Source organism: Carassius gibelio, chromosome B5 (genome assembly GCF_023724105.1).
Source record: "Carassius gibelio isolate Cgi1373 ecotype wild population from Czech Republic chromosome B5, carGib1.2-hapl.c, whole genome shotgun sequence".
NCBI classification, from domain to species: Eukaryota; Metazoa; Chordata; class Actinopteri; order Cypriniformes; family Cyprinidae; genus Carassius; species Carassius gibelio.
In genome coordinates this window covers 23,380,787-23,398,066 of record NC_068400.1, presented here as the reverse complement: position 1 = coordinate 23,398,066, position 17,280 = coordinate 23,380,787, and the positions used below count along the sequence as shown (strand labels likewise).

The 17,280-nt window shown below is 37.4% G+C and overlaps 1 protein-coding gene across 3 annotated transcripts in view; it reads left to right on the top strand.

Moving 5' to 3' along the window:
- Positions 1–17,280, top strand: part of LOC127957415 (cytospin-B) — a 130,085-nt gene that overhangs the window by 6,359 nt on the left and 106,446 nt on the right. The window contains exon 1 of one of the 3 annotated variants that reach the window (XM_052555947.1): positions 723–804. The exons of the other annotated variants lie outside the window; for them this stretch is intronic. The gene's annotated coding sequence lies outside the window, so the exon portion shown is untranslated. Of the gene's footprint in view, positions 1–722; positions 805–17,280 lie in introns of those variants that run through there. 3 annotated transcript variants of the gene reach the window in all.

The window sequence follows — 17,280 nt, the reverse complement described above, 5'->3', positions numbered from 1 at the left end:
CTCTAGGGCACCTCAGTCATGGAATTGCTGGCCCGAGACTCGAACCAAACACACTAGGGGTTAGGAATCAAACTCTCCAACCACGACTCCCCTTTTTTATATGAAGAGACTTACGTTATCTGTTATCATGTTATCTGTCATTGCAGATTAAATACTTGGCAACATCAGACATGTGTAGTTGTCAGGGAAACTGCATGTGACACCTGTTAATGACATCAGGGCTTTCCTCAAGAGATATGACTAAACAGTATGCCTAAAGTCAACCATAGATTAACCTGTCAGGTCTGAAGAGCATTCTTACTCAATAAACATGTTTTGCTTTGTTAGGAAATATAATTTATAATAAATCTTGCGCATTATGAGAGCACACAAACAGAGAGAACTGATCTGATAAGCTGTGTTCTGTGATCAACTGTGTCACATCACACCCCATTGTCATATTCCATGTTACACAGATATTATTTGTCACTGGAATCTTTATCAGCGTCACACCTTCTTAGAACATATAGTGTTAGACTGTGAAAACCAGGGAAGCCTGTTTTGAATTTGGAGCAAGAAACTCACTTAATTCATGACCTGTTTACAGACAGTCATATCCAGGCCTCCTCCTCTGATCATATTTTTCTCCTCTCCCTGTGGGTGTTCTGTGGCTGATGTTTGGTTTGTGGGTGGATTAGTTTAGCAGTACCCGGGAAGACTGAGGGCTGTGTCTCTAATTGTAGACATAAAGACAGCAGGGCGAAAGGATGTGCTTCAGTTTACCTTGGTCTTTGGATGTGGAAAACCTTAGACGTTCATCCGGAGGTATTTGAATGGTCTCTTCCTGATTGTAATAGTTGATTATTGCTTTGTTGAAGTAAATGCAACCTTACATGACATTTTTAACAATCTGTTTACTGCCATCTTTCCATGCTTGAAACACTAATCGATTCAGTAGGTTCATGTTTACTTTGTGCTATAAGAGGAAGACCTGATCAGTCACCCAACAGCACAGATTAAAGAAATTATATTGGTTCATCAAAATAAGAATCGATTAAAATCAAGAAATGTGTATTGTCAACCTTGGCTAGCAAACACATTTTTGTGGACATTTCATTGGAGAAATTATAAAAATTGTATGCAATACACATGTTAAATCTCAGGCCAAGGAAGCTCAGAATCATGAAGGGTCAAAGGTTTATTAATAGAACATTCAGCTAAAAGGATAATAGTCTCTCTTGTCATAACTCAAAAAAGGACAGAGTATGCTCAAAGATAATACTACCAACGTTTCCTTATTATAGAGTCATATAAAATATTACTTATTAACAGAAAAGTTTTTGTTAACCCTTTAGAATAGGTAACACTTGTTAACTATTAACTACGACATTCCTCTTAAATTATTAATTTGCTGCTTATTAATAGTTAGTAAGGTAGTTGTTAGGTTTAGGTATTGGGTAGGATTAGGGATGTAGAATAAGATCAAGTAGAATAAGCCATTAATATGTTCTTAATTAGCACTAATACATGGCTAATAATCTAGTAATATGCATGCTAATAAGCAACTAATAGGTGTTACCTATTCTGAAGTGTTACTAAATTCAGCCCTGAGAGATAATTGATATATGAAAATCTATCCAAAAAGCATGAGAACAGAGATAAAAGAAGAAAAGGGATAAAAAGAGATGAACTATATGTCAAACTGCTCATGCAGTATTCACAGCAGAGTTCATCTTTCTCAGAGATCTGCAGTCCCTATGGAGCACTGCTTCCTGTATGTGTGGATCAGTAAACACTCCACTGCTCACACTAGGGATTCTTACTTCTGAAACACTAACCTCATCTGACCTATATGCATACTAAGAGTCAGGAGGATTCACAGGCATAATATATGGACACTCAAATGACACTTATAATGTATGCAAAAGCCAAATAAAGAAATATCCTCACTATATATGTAAGCCTCTATATACACACACACATTTGTTATAATGCTTTATTGGAGTTGACTCTTTCTAGCCACACACTTGTTAACCAGCTGTTGTGGCTGTTTCTTGACTGTAAGAAATACACATCACACAACAGCAATTTTTCAATTTTAATTTTAAATGAAATTTAATTTAATTTAATTTAAGATATATTTAATTTCAAGTATATTTCAATACTTCCTGCTTGTCAGCTTCGTGGATGAACTAAATATCATCTTGATATTGGATGAACCTTTTCAGTGGTGAGTTTAAAATATTCTAGCGATCCCCCCAAAGTTAGTTTTTTTTTTTTCAGGTGACCCAGAGCAAATGACCCACCCGCAAATTATCAGAATGCATTTTTTTATTCCACGACCCGCGGATTATCTGCAGCACCCATGAATTTAACCATGACCAAACTGTTTTGTTCTTTCAGTAATTTAAATGTTTCCATTTCTTTTTACTCTTCAGTCTTATATTAGATAGTATTAAACCTTATGTGTTACATCAGACTTCTCCATGTTGGAGTTTAAATGTTTCTATTTATTTTTTCCTCTCTCTAACATTGGACAATGTTAAATTAAACCTAAAGAGGTTAGGTTAGGTTATATCTATGGTAACTGATGATATACTGTGTTCTGCCTTGGTGTCTCCTAGGCTTTTCTCCAAGATACTTATACACATGATAAAGGAGGTCTTGAATAGGGCTGGAGGATTAATCAAAAAGTAATCGAAACCGAAATTCAGAACCTTTAACCGACATAATTTTCCCATGTCGGTTATTTCGTTTTTTTATTCCTGTTAATACTTCCCCCTTAAAAGCATACTACTGCGTGTGTAGCCACATGCCTCTGCCCCATCCAGTCAGTGGCATAAAAGCAAAACACGGAGGTGAACGCTGGTTCAACACATAGTGATGGCCTTGTGTCTTCACTAAACTTTGTCAGTTGTATTTGTTTTATGGTTTGGACATTTAAGCGATTAGATGATTGAATGTGTATGATTATATCGAGCTACCATGTTAGCGCTAGATCTGTCAGAAAAATAAAAAATTAATAAAAAAATCCACATTTAATTGTAGGTGTCCATTAAGGAGGCAGCTTTAAGGCCTGCCTCGGGTATACTTCACATTCCGCGTTCTGTTCCGTCTCACACAGCTTCATCTGCAGAGCTTTCAGAAGGCGGATGAGCTCTACAAGCAGTACCACTTCTGTTATTATGCACCTGGTGCATGCGCTGTTGACAGCCGCGCACTATGCATTATATATTTTATTCATTATATTTTTACTTAACCTATTAGTGATGTCTTCATTATTTAATGTATGTTTGAATATCCAATATAATATAATAAATGATAAAATAGCAAATTAATTGAATAATTTTTTCATATTAATTTAAAATTATTTTTTTTTCATGGGAAAAAATGACGTACTGTACATGACTTATATCCAAATAAATCTATATTGAATCAAATCGAGATCAAAACCAGAAATTAATCAGACTGCATGCTTGATTGTGGTGTATAAAGGACAGCAGTGATAAAAGTGCTTTGGTTATTATCAGAGCTACTCTGCTTCAGGGTGAAGTGCATCTTCTTTGTAGCACTCTTCTCATCTCTGACTGGATATACAGGTGTTTTTGCCTTGGGAGGAGGAAACATTACAGAAGTAATTTATTTATTAATTATCAATGAGATTTTATCATTGATAATTTCTTTGGCAGTGTTTCTATAAACCCATGCTAGTTCAGAAGTGAATGTGAGATAGCTATCCCACTGCAGTGCATAGGAGAAGATTTGGATGGAAATTATAATTTCCTGTCCAGCTTTGTAATTCAAAGCTTATGACTTGGCACTTTAGAGCCAACACACATTTATTGCTCCCATGCGCTATACAGATGTTACTTCACTGATGTGGACACACAACTAATCCTCTGTGCATTTGTGCATCTGGAGCAGAGGTCAATCACTGAGATGATAAAGACCATTACAGGCATCATTGAAAGCACTTTGAATGTCAGCACATAAAACGGTTGAATCGTTTGAAATGTTGTCTAAATTCAGTTTTGACATGTTGTGCACTTTGATTATTTTGACTACTTGAATACTTTAAATCACTAAATACTAAATCAAATATTAATGTGTTCTTACTTCGATGAAAAAAATGTGTCACATTTGAGTAGAGCTTTGAATACTGTGTGAAATCAGGTCTTACGGTTTTGGTTTCTGTGTTTCTGTCTGTCTGTGGTTTGCTGTCTCAGCTTTGTACTACCCTTCTTTGTTAGTCACATTTAGATTAAGCTTCAGGCCACCCGCTAACTATTTTATAGGTGTCTGAAAGTAAAAGGTACTGTTAGCTCTTCTAAGTGGACTCATGGGGTGACAGCCTCTCGCTAACTGTGTTACGCACGTCTAATTGGCAGTTCTTTGCATGTGTCTGCTGTCTAATCTGCTGTTAGGCTGGAATACAGCTATTGGCCTCAGAAAATCAAGGCACATATGTTGTTTGTCAAATAGTACCCTGCTACCACTAAAACGTTTCCTCTCTCAGATGCAGAGTTTTGAAGTAGAATGCAAGCCTTCAGTTAAAGGTGAGTCTAAATAAAGTGGACTGAAACCACAGTTGTTCATATGAGATGCAGATGTTGTCCAGACTTGCAGAACAGGTCTTGTGCTTAACTGGTTATGCCAAATTAGCAATAAAAATGAAAAGCACTTTGGTTTTGGTAGCAGTTGACAATGAAGTGAAACTGAGTTGAAGGGATGTTAATATGTGATGATTTATCTCATATATTCATGTGACATTTATGGGAGTTTTCTGAGACTGGAGTGACTAAATGTGACCTACCGTATGTGTACAGGACTGTGCACTATACAGTAGATATGTATTTATGTAAACGTAGGGCCATTTACACTAAGGATGACAACTAATATACCTTTGAAGTTTTAATAATCGTTCTACACCACACATATAACAATAACAACACAGAGGAACGATAAATGACACAACTCAAAAATGTTAAAAACATTGAGAGCCAATCAGAATCCTCCAGACTTTACAAAGCTCAAGCATTTAAAGTGGCTTGTTCTTCATAGCACAAGGGCTTGTTGTTGGCAGTATTAGCTGAAAAGACAAGCACATATACACACTTGTAAACCAAAATAGTATTTCATTTGGGTGCCTTTGACATATTTTTTTATTGAATCATGATTTGAGATAGAGTAATTCTAATAATGCATGTGATTTTGGCCAGAAGGTATGTGGATTGGGACACAACCACAATCTCTGTGTTTCAGTAGACTAGTCATGTCATAGAGTAGTACATAAATAGAGACCCTTGTCTGCCCATTGCGTAGGTGCCTTGTTGTCTTGGGTCATTTGAAAGACATGAATAGATATCCCTGCTACACATGCCTCTGTCTTCTATTTATGCATTGCAGCATGTTAATATTGAAAAGGGAGCTATTGTATACCAGTATGTAGGTGTTGGCCTCACTGTTCATTGGCTAAAAGACATTGAATGTGGATGGGTAATGTTTACTCTGGGTTTGGTTAGTCTACACTTGATTTATTTGCCTTTGACGCTATAGTTTTGCAGCATCTGTATGAAAAGGATCACAATAGATTGCTTTGATGAAGGAATTCAAACAGTGGTTTAAAAAAAATGGATGAGTAAATAAAACCATGGGATGTCAGTGTCATCATTCATGGCTTCACTTTGATGACAGTTTGTGCATTGAGCATTTTAGTTAGACATAGTTTTGGAAGTCGAAACAATAGTGCACTTCAAAAAAGGCTCAGGTTCTTTTCCTGCCAGTCCAGCCCTTTTACAAACAAAAATCTCACCATTAATGCATAATGCATAGTAATGACCAAAAAAATTACCGTAATAAATTACTGATATATTCTAATTATATCAAACAGCAAATGTACACAAATAACATGGGTCTGCATGTTTACAGAGTTTAATCATTTCAAAAATTGTGCACTGCACATTGTAAATAGAAACCTTTGAAACAACAGTAAAAGACATAGGCCTAAATCAGATGTTATTTATTTATTGAGATCATTCCGTCTGTATGGACAAATTTAGAATAGAGCAATTCAGTCAGCTGCAGCCCACAAACTCACTTTCTGTCTCTATTTCTCTTCCCTTCACAGAACAGGTGGCGATATCAGAGAGACTGTCTGTTGGCTGTAGGCCTAACCCACTCCTCTGCATTATTAACACTGTTACACTCTGTTGCTTTAGCATGCTATTGCTCACTGCATCTATTTACAGTGTTTGTATGTGATACTGGAAGGAGCTGAGACTTGTAATGAGTCTGGTATTACATTTTATCCTATTTAACCCTACAAAACAATAAAAGGACATTTTCATAGTCTACTGCACAGTGTTCAGCATAACTGAAGGGATCAGAGTTTATAACGTCTTTGCAGCTGATGTTCTCGTCTGTTTGATCTAGGGCTGGGCGATATGGATATTTTTTCCCAACCTATTTGAGGTAACGATTTTGATTTAAGATTTAACTGGTCAGCTTAAAAGTGCAACTATAGCATGAATCATGTATCATTCTATTTATTTCTATTAACTTGCAGAACCATCTGGTTAAAGAAAGTTATATTCTGATTGCACTACACATCAACAAATTTACTTGTTAAAATATCTTTGCAGAAGAGATACATGAAATATTCAGGCAAATATTGTACAAACTTGCCTTAAACTAGGGATGGGCATTTTCCGCAAATATCACATTCGAATATTTGAGCTCACAAAAAACAAATATTTGAATATTCCTTTATTTAAATTAAGTTTAATGAGACAGACGTTATTTTTCAGCAACATTTAATGTTTCCATCATTTTTTAACAAGCTTATACACAATAAGCTTGAACATTACACGTCATGTTTTGTAGCTGAAAACCTTTAACAATGTGTGCAAACAAACAAAAGTACTGATTAAAAGCAATTAAAAAAAAAAAGTGAACAAAAAAAACGTAAAGCAGCCTGCAGCAATTAGGCTATTGTAGAACGTAGCCTACACTTTACTTTGAAACTTTGAAACTGTCAGCAAATCTTTTTTGCTTTTTTTTCTATTGTTTTACATGTTCTTGTTAAGAAACACGGGCATGTAAACATGATCGGGCGGCTCCTTAGTCTGTTAACAATAAGGCCGGCCGCGGAGAAAACGCGCTCTGAGGGCACATACGTTGTCGGGACTCACAAATAACAGTCTGCTAAGCGAATAAGTTTTGTGAAGCGCTTCGTGTTTTCGTTTCTCAACTGAATGGGATCCTCATCTGGTAGAATACATGGCTCCAGCAAGAACTGTTCCCACTCGTCTCGGCTGGACTCTCTGTAATCATCGCTGAAGAACTGGCTCAGCCTTTTCCGACGAGTGGGCATTGCATCCTCTTCATCGTTGGTGACGGCGGCTGTATCCGTACTACTCACATCAAGGAAAATGTTCTTTTTTAGCAACGGCAGACGCCTCAGGAGTGCTTCTGACCGAGCGCTTTGGAAAGAAGGAGAAATCGGCGCGCCTAGCGTTTTCCACGCGTTTTTAGGCGCTATATGTGAACGGCCCCTTATTCATTAATTATTTTTTGCTTGCATACATCTTCAGATATGCCATGGAGAATCACAGAAAGTGACCAAATTAGGTTTTATTGTGAACTTTTTTTTGACTTCCATAAGTCTGGAACTCGTGGACATCACCAGAGACTGGGTTTCCTCCTTTGTGATGTTTGCCAGGCCTTTACTACAGCTGAATTCAGTTGTTGTTTGTTTGTGGGTCTTTCTGTTTTTTGCTTTATCTTCAGCAAATGAAATGCATGCTCAGTCAGATTGAGAACAGGAGATTGACTTAACCATTGCAGAATATTCCATTTTGTTACCTTCAAAAACTCCTGGGTTGCTTTTGCTGTATGTTTTGGGTCATCATCCATTTGTACTATAAAGTGCCACCCAATCAACTTTACTCCACTTGACTGAATCTGGGCAGAGAGTATAGCCCTATACACTTCAGAATTCTTCTGGCTGCTTCTGTCCTCTGTCATATCATCACTAAACACTAGAGATGCACCGATTCTTGGCCGATTTCTTTTTTTTTTTTTTTTTGCAAGTATGAGCTGCCAATAACTGATTCCGATATTGTGTACACATTTTTTTTTTTACTACGGCAGTATGCATCTATTACTTTCTGTTTGTGCTGTAGAGCTGCAACTAACGATTATTTTTATTACAATAAATAATTAATCTAATGTTCTTTTTTTAATTAGCTAATGAATCCTTTGGATAACTTTACAAAAAATATAGAAGTACAACTTCTAATATAATATTTCAACCTTTATTCATTTTCAACCTATGTGGTTGAAGTTTTTACAATATAAAATAATCAACAGGCATAGAAAATTATTTTACTATGGTAAATATGAGCTTATGATAGCGTTTATAATTAAACCACAGAAGCCATAAATGTACAGTTGTTTGAGACGTCATGAAATGTTCTTTAGCATCACAAACCATAAAATATAGTCAGGGTTCTGCTATGGTTTAGCATGGTTTCCAGAGATCTGGAGCTGATTCGGGGTAGCTCGGTGGTTTGTGACTGTTGTCTCGCAGCGCGCTGTCATTTAAGGGGCCTTTCACATATCACGTCTTTTGTGCACTCAAGTTCGTTATTTCCAATGTAGGCGCGCGGTATGCGCGCTCATAATGGAAGCGACGCGGTCGCAACGTGCATGTGGTCGCTACACACACGCAGTGCGACGTGCTCGTTTTTTTCTAGGTGCGTCCGCAGCGCATCGAGTTAAAAACATATCAACTTTTCAGAATGCCGCAAGCGCAAGAATATCAGACCTGAACCAGGAAGTTGGTCACCAGATAACACGGTAACCAGTTAAACCGTAACACTGGAGAGCGCCAAGATGTTTTCCTCTGAGGTGCTCTCGCATCGCAGTTGTGCTGCCGTGGTACACCATATCGGTTTTGCAAAGGGAACAGAGGACCATTTTATTTGTCATCTGTTTAAAGTATTCCCATAATTTTGATAACAGTTGTATCTGTTTTTGTGATAGAATGCAACGTTCTCCATTCCCAGTATGCCATTACGCGAGATTTAAACAAACAGTGTGACGCGTCGAAGCATTTCACGCACGTCGGCGTATTTTTGTAGTCGACGTAATCGATGACGTCGACGCGACGTTGCAGGACTATTGTGCTGTTGTGCTCATTTATTTTGATTTCTGCTCGAGTCGCTCTTACACACTCGTCTGCCTCATCTGATGCCACATAAATACATTATCAGTGTCCGTAAGTATGATGTCAAACAGACTGGCTCAGAATCGGCAGACTGACTGGCCAGTCACCGGTCAAGGCCGATCATGTGGGAAACCGGCTAATTCCGCTCCCTGGCCGGTTGATCGGTGCATCTCTACTAAACAACAGTAACCCAGTGCCACTGAAAGCCTTATAGCTTATGCCATCACCGTGCTCCACCAATGTTTCACAGATGATTTCAATTATTTTGATCATCATTGTTCCAAGCCTTGTCCATATATTCATTATATAACTGTGACTTCAAGGGGTCAGATTATGCTTTGTTACTTTTCAACTTTATTTAGTCTGTAATAGAGCTGCAACTAACGATTATTTTTTCTGTCGACTAATCTAGCCATAATTTTTTTTATTACAATAAATAATTAATCTAATGTTTTTTGTTTTGATTAGCTAATGAATCCTTTGGATAACTTTACAAAAAAATATAAGTACAGCTTCAACCTTTTTTCATTTTCAACCAATGTGGTTGAAGTTTTAACAGTATACAAAAATAAAGAGGCAAAGAAAATTATTTTACTATGGTAAATACGAGTTTACGATTAGAGCCCGACCGATATGGATTTTTGGGGGCCGATGCCAATATTAACTCGAAAAGAGCCGATTTATAAGCCGATATTTTGATTTTGAAAATAAACTGGATATTAGACCCATTTCCTATAAACTACACTTAGACAACATTCAATAGCAAAATATCTGCCTGTTCTATGTATGTGGGCTGTATAAACCATTTTCTAGAAGGGATTATGTGTATTAATAATATCACCATGTATCATTACTCATGTCATCATTAGAATTATAATAATAATAAACAAGGATCTCCTACATAGGCAAAAATAAGAAATATAGAGAAATATTTATATATATATTCAGATTTAAAAACTATTTAATATGGGTACTATTGTATTTTATTGTAGAGCTGCACGCTGCTTGCTCCCTCCCTCTCACAAACTGACAACGGAGGCACACGCAACTAGCCCCTCCTCTTCGAACACGATCTGAATCAAAACATGAGCATGCGTTAGTTAGAGGATGGATTGTTGCCGGTGCTTAATGCTTATTCCCCCAGCGAAGATTCCAGAATCAATCCGGAGTTGAATGGTTAGTAATGAACACTGTTGCTCAATATAACTCTGAGAAGTTAGTCTATGTTAAGCGCTGTTGTGTTTCCATAACAGATTTGCGCAAAACTTTTGTGTTTTTCTAAATATCGATAAGCAACTATTGCGAAATGACGGCGTTTCCATTAACCGATGTTATGCGACTAAAATGTCATTTTTTTCCTCTCGCGATCAGTCATTCCAAAAATCATGGCAACGGACTTTGGTAGGTTTATATATATCACAGCCACCAGACTAGACATTATATTATTATTATGTCCAGGTTCAGGTTGGTGTGTGTTGGTTTTTGTCCACCTCAATCTCCAGGTTTTTGTGTGTGTGTGTGTGTCAGAGTCTGTGTGTGTCCACCTCCAGGTCCAGTTTGGTGTGTGTGTGTGTGAGCCTGTGTGTGTCTGAGTCTGTGTGTCTGTGAGTCTTTTTGAATGTTTGAGTGTGTGAGCCTGTGTTTGAGTGTGTCAGTAAGTTTGTGAGTTTGAGTGTGTATGTGTGTGCATCTCCAGGTCCAGGTTTGTGTGTATGTGTGTGAGCAAAATTTGAAACAAGAAGTCTGTGGAGCAGTCATAGCATAGAAAGTGTAACAATGGCATAGCAATTTAGCAATAGCAACGTCTTTAAAGGGATAGTTTCCTTTGTGTTCAACAGAACAAAGAAACTCATACAGGTTTGGAACAACTTGGGGGTGAGTAAACGATGATAGAATTTTCAGTTTTGGGTGAACTGTCCCTTTAAGGTATCTGATACTAAGGGCCCTATTTTAACGATCTGAAACGCAAGTGTCAAAGCGCGAAGCGCAAGTAAGTTTGTGGGCGGGTCTCTGCGCTGTTGCTATTTTCCCGGCGGGATAAATGGCTCTTGCGCCCGGCGCAAATCTAAAATGGGTTGGTCTGAAGTAGCTTCATTATTCATAGGTGTGGTTTGGGCGTAACGTGAAATAAACCAATCAGAGCGTCATCCAACATTCCATTTAAAAGCAGGTGCGCAAGTTCCATTATGGATTGCTATTATTATGGCGGATTTACCAGGCACACTTTATGCCTATTTTTTCACATCTTCGTGGCACACCACATTGATTTCCGTCATCTCATGTGTTAATATTTTTTTAGTGTAACAATTTATGATTTGCAAAAATAACTGTTGCATCTGTGTAGATTACATGAGCAAAGTGTATGCGCGTTGTGCACGCTATACATTATGGTCAAGCATGCGCCCTTAAAATAGCATAATGAACAACGCGCAACGTGCCACTGACTTTAGACTAGGTTTTTTCTGGTCAGTGGCGCAATTGTTTAATGGAACAGCAAATTAGCACCAGGGATTGTTTGCGCCGGAACACGCCTCCTTTTTTGCACTGAACCGCCCAGGGAGCGCAAGTTCATTCACTAGTTTAGCAATGTGCTTCTGTGGAGGGAAATGTGCACTTTGCGCAGGTGCAAAATAGGAATGACACATGCGTCGGTGTACAAAGTCAATTGCGCTGGGTGCAAGATAGGGCCCTAAGTGTTGACAACGGAAATGTGTACTTGTCACAAAAAATATATGATATATTTAACTTAACAGTTACATATACGTTAATAACGTAACAGTTGTTGTTTTTTCGAGGCACGCTGTACATAACTTCTAGTCATTGACTACACGCGCCCCCCTGCCATAGTTACGCAGCCATTATGTGGGAAACACTGCAGATATATTTAGAGTAAGTTAAACGCTAACATTATAGTTGGACTTTTTTGAGAATTGAATCAAGAGCTTGTGAATTGAAATTGAATCTAATTGAATCGGGACATCTGAATCGATACCCAGCCCTAATTTTGAAGCTTACAGGCGGTTATGGTAAGGGGCATGACATTTCCCGACCAGGTGTATAGTATTGCCAATCACAACACACACTGGCCCAGCTAACCAATCACAGTACATGTCGTTTTTCAGAACCCCTTTAAATATGTTTTGGTCAGTAGTTAAAACAATAAAAATTGTTCCTGTGGACCTAACTGTATGTTATGGTCCTTCGAAAAGCTCTTAATCAGGTGCCCTGTCATGCAGTCAGATATTTTTTTAATTATTACTGGTGTATAGTCAATGTCCATAATTTTAATGTTCTCTAGTATTTTTTCCTTAAAACCACAATTCCTTGATGTAAAAAAAAATTATTGTGGCAAAATATTGCATTCAAATTCAATCAAATATGAAAAATATCTCACCCATAAGATGATTAAGCCTAGTTGTGAGAATTCTACACATTTGGTTTCCCTACAGTGATCTCAGCCATATGTCTTTCTTGATTTATACTTTAGCATGGCTTGAGCTTGGCTGATCAGAGCAATTTTCCCCAACTCTCCTTACTTTACTTTCTGTCCACCTTATGGAGGCTGTTTAGAAGTCAATGCCACTATATCATGCTGTGGCCTGTCTGACACCATTTAAAAGCCGGGTTCTTTTCCTTGTGTGATCCTTTATCATGTTTGAAATCTTTTTCTTGGGTGTAAACAGGATTTGGCTGCTCATAAAGCTCTCTTTAAATGTCTTGCTCATTAGCAAATTCTCAGAAGACGTGGCCACTAATAACCGCAAACTGCTGCCTTTTTACTTTGAAACTAAAACAAGGACACAAAGACAGCCTTTAATGCAGTTTGAAAGTCCCTGCTTCTCTTTCTTTTCTTCCACCCTTATTGCTGTCTCTGCCCTTTTGCTCTGTAGTCTTGGTATTAGTCATGGCTTATGAGTGGACAACCACAAAAAAAGTGTAAAAATGAAGCAAGCCTTGTCATGGCAGACTTCTGGTGACACTCACATAGAGGAGCACTGTCAGGTTGTCCAAACTTCAGGCCTGGATATTCCAAAAACAACAGTGCTCACATTTTAGTTCTTCCACTCTTAGTTAGCCTGAAGACCTTGCCACATAAAGCATGTAAAAACTTTATTTGTAGTATTTGAGTGAGAATTGCAGGGTACCTCACGATACGATACAAATCACGATACATGGCTCATGATACGATATCACATATACAGCAATTATTGCGATAGTAAATATATTGTTTGACAATCCTATAATTATACATCATTCATGATATCTAACTAAGAAAACAAAATGCCTGTCAAAAGGTGAAGTGCAAGTTTTCTTTTAGTCCAAACTTAAAAAATGGCACAAAAGGTTCTGTAAATCAAAAACACCCACAATGTGATAGAGCGTGAGAGAGTGTGCGCGCGCGAGAGAGAGATGTATCTGCATACCTCTGCGCACCCTGTTCGTGCAGACAGAATACGTCATTAGCGCATTCACTCATGCTTTGCAGACAGAGCTAGAATGCCAGACAAACATCAACAACACGGTCTTCTTTCCTGGTATTGTATTGTATCTGGTACTTTTAAAGTTTTCTCGGGGAAAATGTTTTCTCTTTCTTGGGAATCGCTGATGTATCCTATTGTAGTAAGGTTGTCTCTGGTATTCTGGTGTGTGAGCATAAATGCGTTCAGGGGTGTGACTTTGGACGGCGATTGCAGGGAGGGTGGAACGTTCGCTTTCAGTGCTATCAGGCTAATGTTAGCATTTTCCAAGCTCTCCTATTGCACCTTTAAACAACAGATCACTTACTGTAGTTAAATTTTTTATTTACAGTGGCTATTTACATTCATTAGATCCTGTAAAAGGGGTTATCAGTAGGGCTGTCACTTTTGTGAAAAAATCATTTTCGATTTTTAAGACATAAGTGTTCATTGAATCGATTTAAAAATCGATTTTCCATGTCTAAAAAAAAAGAGGTTTTTTTTTTCAACATCAAATAACGGACGAACGTAAAGCGAGCGCTGGAAACGCACAAGTCAGTAATATTTCTTATTTATTGGCATGAAGTTTCGTTCAGAATGACACAGCAACAGGAGTGCAACATTTTCGAAAAAAAGATAAATGCAGAGGGGATGGATGCAAACATCACTGCAGGCTTCAACCCGGCTGCATTTATGATTTAGGCAATTCAAAAATCTCTAAGATTATTTTAAATAATGATTCAATCCATCTCAAACAACTGTTCAAAAAGAAGACGCGCTCCGACTGCACTGAGTTCCCAGGGACACTCAGGTACAGCTGCGCAAGGTGGGGGTATTAATGCCAATTTCCACCACAAAAGCCGGTCGCTGTCAGCTTGTAATGGTCCTTTTCATAACTCAAAATCTCCTGTAACTAGATGTGTGAATGAGGCGAATTTGTGTCTACCACGCCGTGAGACATTCAGACACGCGTAAACGCGTCTTTACATTGACTTAACATTGAAATCATTCGCGCCAGACGCTCTATTCGCGTTTGGTGTGAACGCAGAGAGCTCGCTTTCGACGTCACTGGGTCTTATAAGCACGTAAAATTGCTGGTATTTTCTGTCTAGCTTTCGCAAGGTATACTGCAATTTCGGAATTCTTTATTTTCTTTTTCTGCTTGTGAGTTTTGTTACATCTATATTTTTTAATTGTTTTAAAATTAATAGTGTAAATATTTGGTTAAAATCGATTCCCTATTTTCATTTTCGAAACTTTTTTTGGTTGGTCCGATCGATTGTGCAACCGATTTTCGAACTAAAAGTGACAGCCCTAGTAATCAGCAGGTTACAACACAGCATAATGACTGTGGGTACAGACAGTAGTCACTTACACATGGGGAACAACAATAGCATCATAGATGCTGAAAGCTGCTTATTGTGATTTAGCTGGGACTCTGGGAATTGTGATCACACTTTTAATAGACTTCAGTCTGTAAGTAAGTGATATACCAGTCGGGCTTATGCTGTACTGTGGCTGTTTAAAAACACTGTTAATGGCCGCATGGAGACTTTTTCTAGTATCTTTAATCTTCTTGACATCTCTTGAATCTCTTCCCCTTCTCTATTTTCCCCCTCTCAACCATCTTTTCCCTGTGAATGTCTGTGTTTTGCTGACAACATAGTAGAAGTAATGTAGCTACTGGTACCTGAGATATAATGGGAGCCCTTACATATTTGTGGGTGGGTTTGTGTATGTGGTTATGTTTGATAGAGCAGTTGCCAATTACTTGCGCAAACTATTTTCCTTTTAAGTTGGGATACCTCAAGTTCCCTGTTATTAGTTTCATGCCTTCACATGTTGCATTTAAGGAACTAATTTGAACTGTTGTGCTAGTTTTTCATGTCCTCTTTTGTTGAAATGCTGTTGATTTATTTTAAGACTCTAGCTGAGGCCAGAAAAACATTGAGAGGATGTGATGAAGCTGCCTGATATTTAGTTTCTACATCCTCTTGAACTGATTCTGCCTAAACATGACTGGTCTTTCACAGCGATAACATGTAGCACACACTACTGAAACCAGAAGGATTTGGGTCTTCCTCACCTTCATCTGAAAAGAAAATGTTTTTTTCTTGTCCATTTTTTTTCTTTAGCCAAAAAAGTTTTATTTTTTTTATCAAAAAGGAAGGACCATGTAGATGTTTCTGAAATTAACAGTTAGCTATTTTGTATTGTGGCTTGAGTCCATGCGTCATTAACAGCTGAAATAAGAAATCTTGAGACATTATTTGCTTCCTCTCTCTCTTCCTTAGTAGCTCACTAACAGGAAGTTAGTTATATTGCATTACCATCCTTACATTGCAAGTAGGAGGAATTCATCTGTGAGAATAAAAACATTGTGTAACTCTCCCTAAATTTTGCATTTAGCATAATGATAGTAGGGATGTGAATTTCAAGCAAAAGTAATAATCGATAATCGCTGGGTGTTAGTAGTCGATAATCGCCCCCCTCCCGCACATAAACCCACGCACTCACACACGCATAAACACACCCATAAAAAGAGAGAGGGAGAGAGACTATTCAGGCTCTCAATCTGTATGATAACAAACTGTTTACTATATTCGAGAATAGTCTATCCTAACCCAAGCCAGTTGATGGTTGTATGATTGATGAAACACATTAATATAACAACCGAAAGATGGACATTATTAACATAACAGTCCGTCTATTATCAACTGCTCACAAGGCTCTAGGAGCCTATGACATTTCTATTTTTTAAAATGAGCATGAACATTCATATCATTTTTTTAAAAGGTTTACAGATTAAGATTAGAACAGATTAATTCAGACATGAAAATTAAGCTTAAAACACATTACGTGCTAAAACAGAATATCATAAAACGCAGTAGGCTGCGCGCTAAAACATATTGTGAACAGCCTGAATGACGGCACTAATTTGAACATAAATTTTAAAGTCTGTATTTATAACAATAACCTATTACATATTTTATATATATAAAAAAAATTTGCATGTCCACAGTTCTAGTTATTGGTGGTACCCTCTGGCACGGTCTCCCTTTCCTCGCTGGCCTGTACTCAGACTGCAATTCACGCTCCGGGCCGGTGTTCTGTCCGGTGTTCGGTGTTTATCCTTCTCAAAAAAATTAAATAATAATAATAATAATAAAAAGATTAGCATCATAATATTTTAGGAATTAAGTCACAATTACGAAAGTGAAATCATATTACATTGTAAATATATTACACCTGTACTCCACCAAAAAAACTTATTTAAAAAAGTAAAAAAAAAAAAACTTGTCATTCTTCACGTTTAAAACGAAAAACAGCAATAGGCTTACTGAAGTTTTTTTTTAAACACAAATTGATTTATTTCATGAGAAACTCATTTGTATTCAATTATTCAGTTTTTTTACATGCACTCATATTTATTTATTCGTTATTATTTTCATGCTGCAAATATTAAAAAGGAAAATATAATTGATTCACATGGCGCATGAAAGGAGGCCAATATCTCACTACAGATTAAAGAGCGTAAAAAACATTTATTGTTTTTATTTTATCTTAAAATTGACAGAAGCCTGACATTTTATTCCTTCAAAAAAATAACAAATA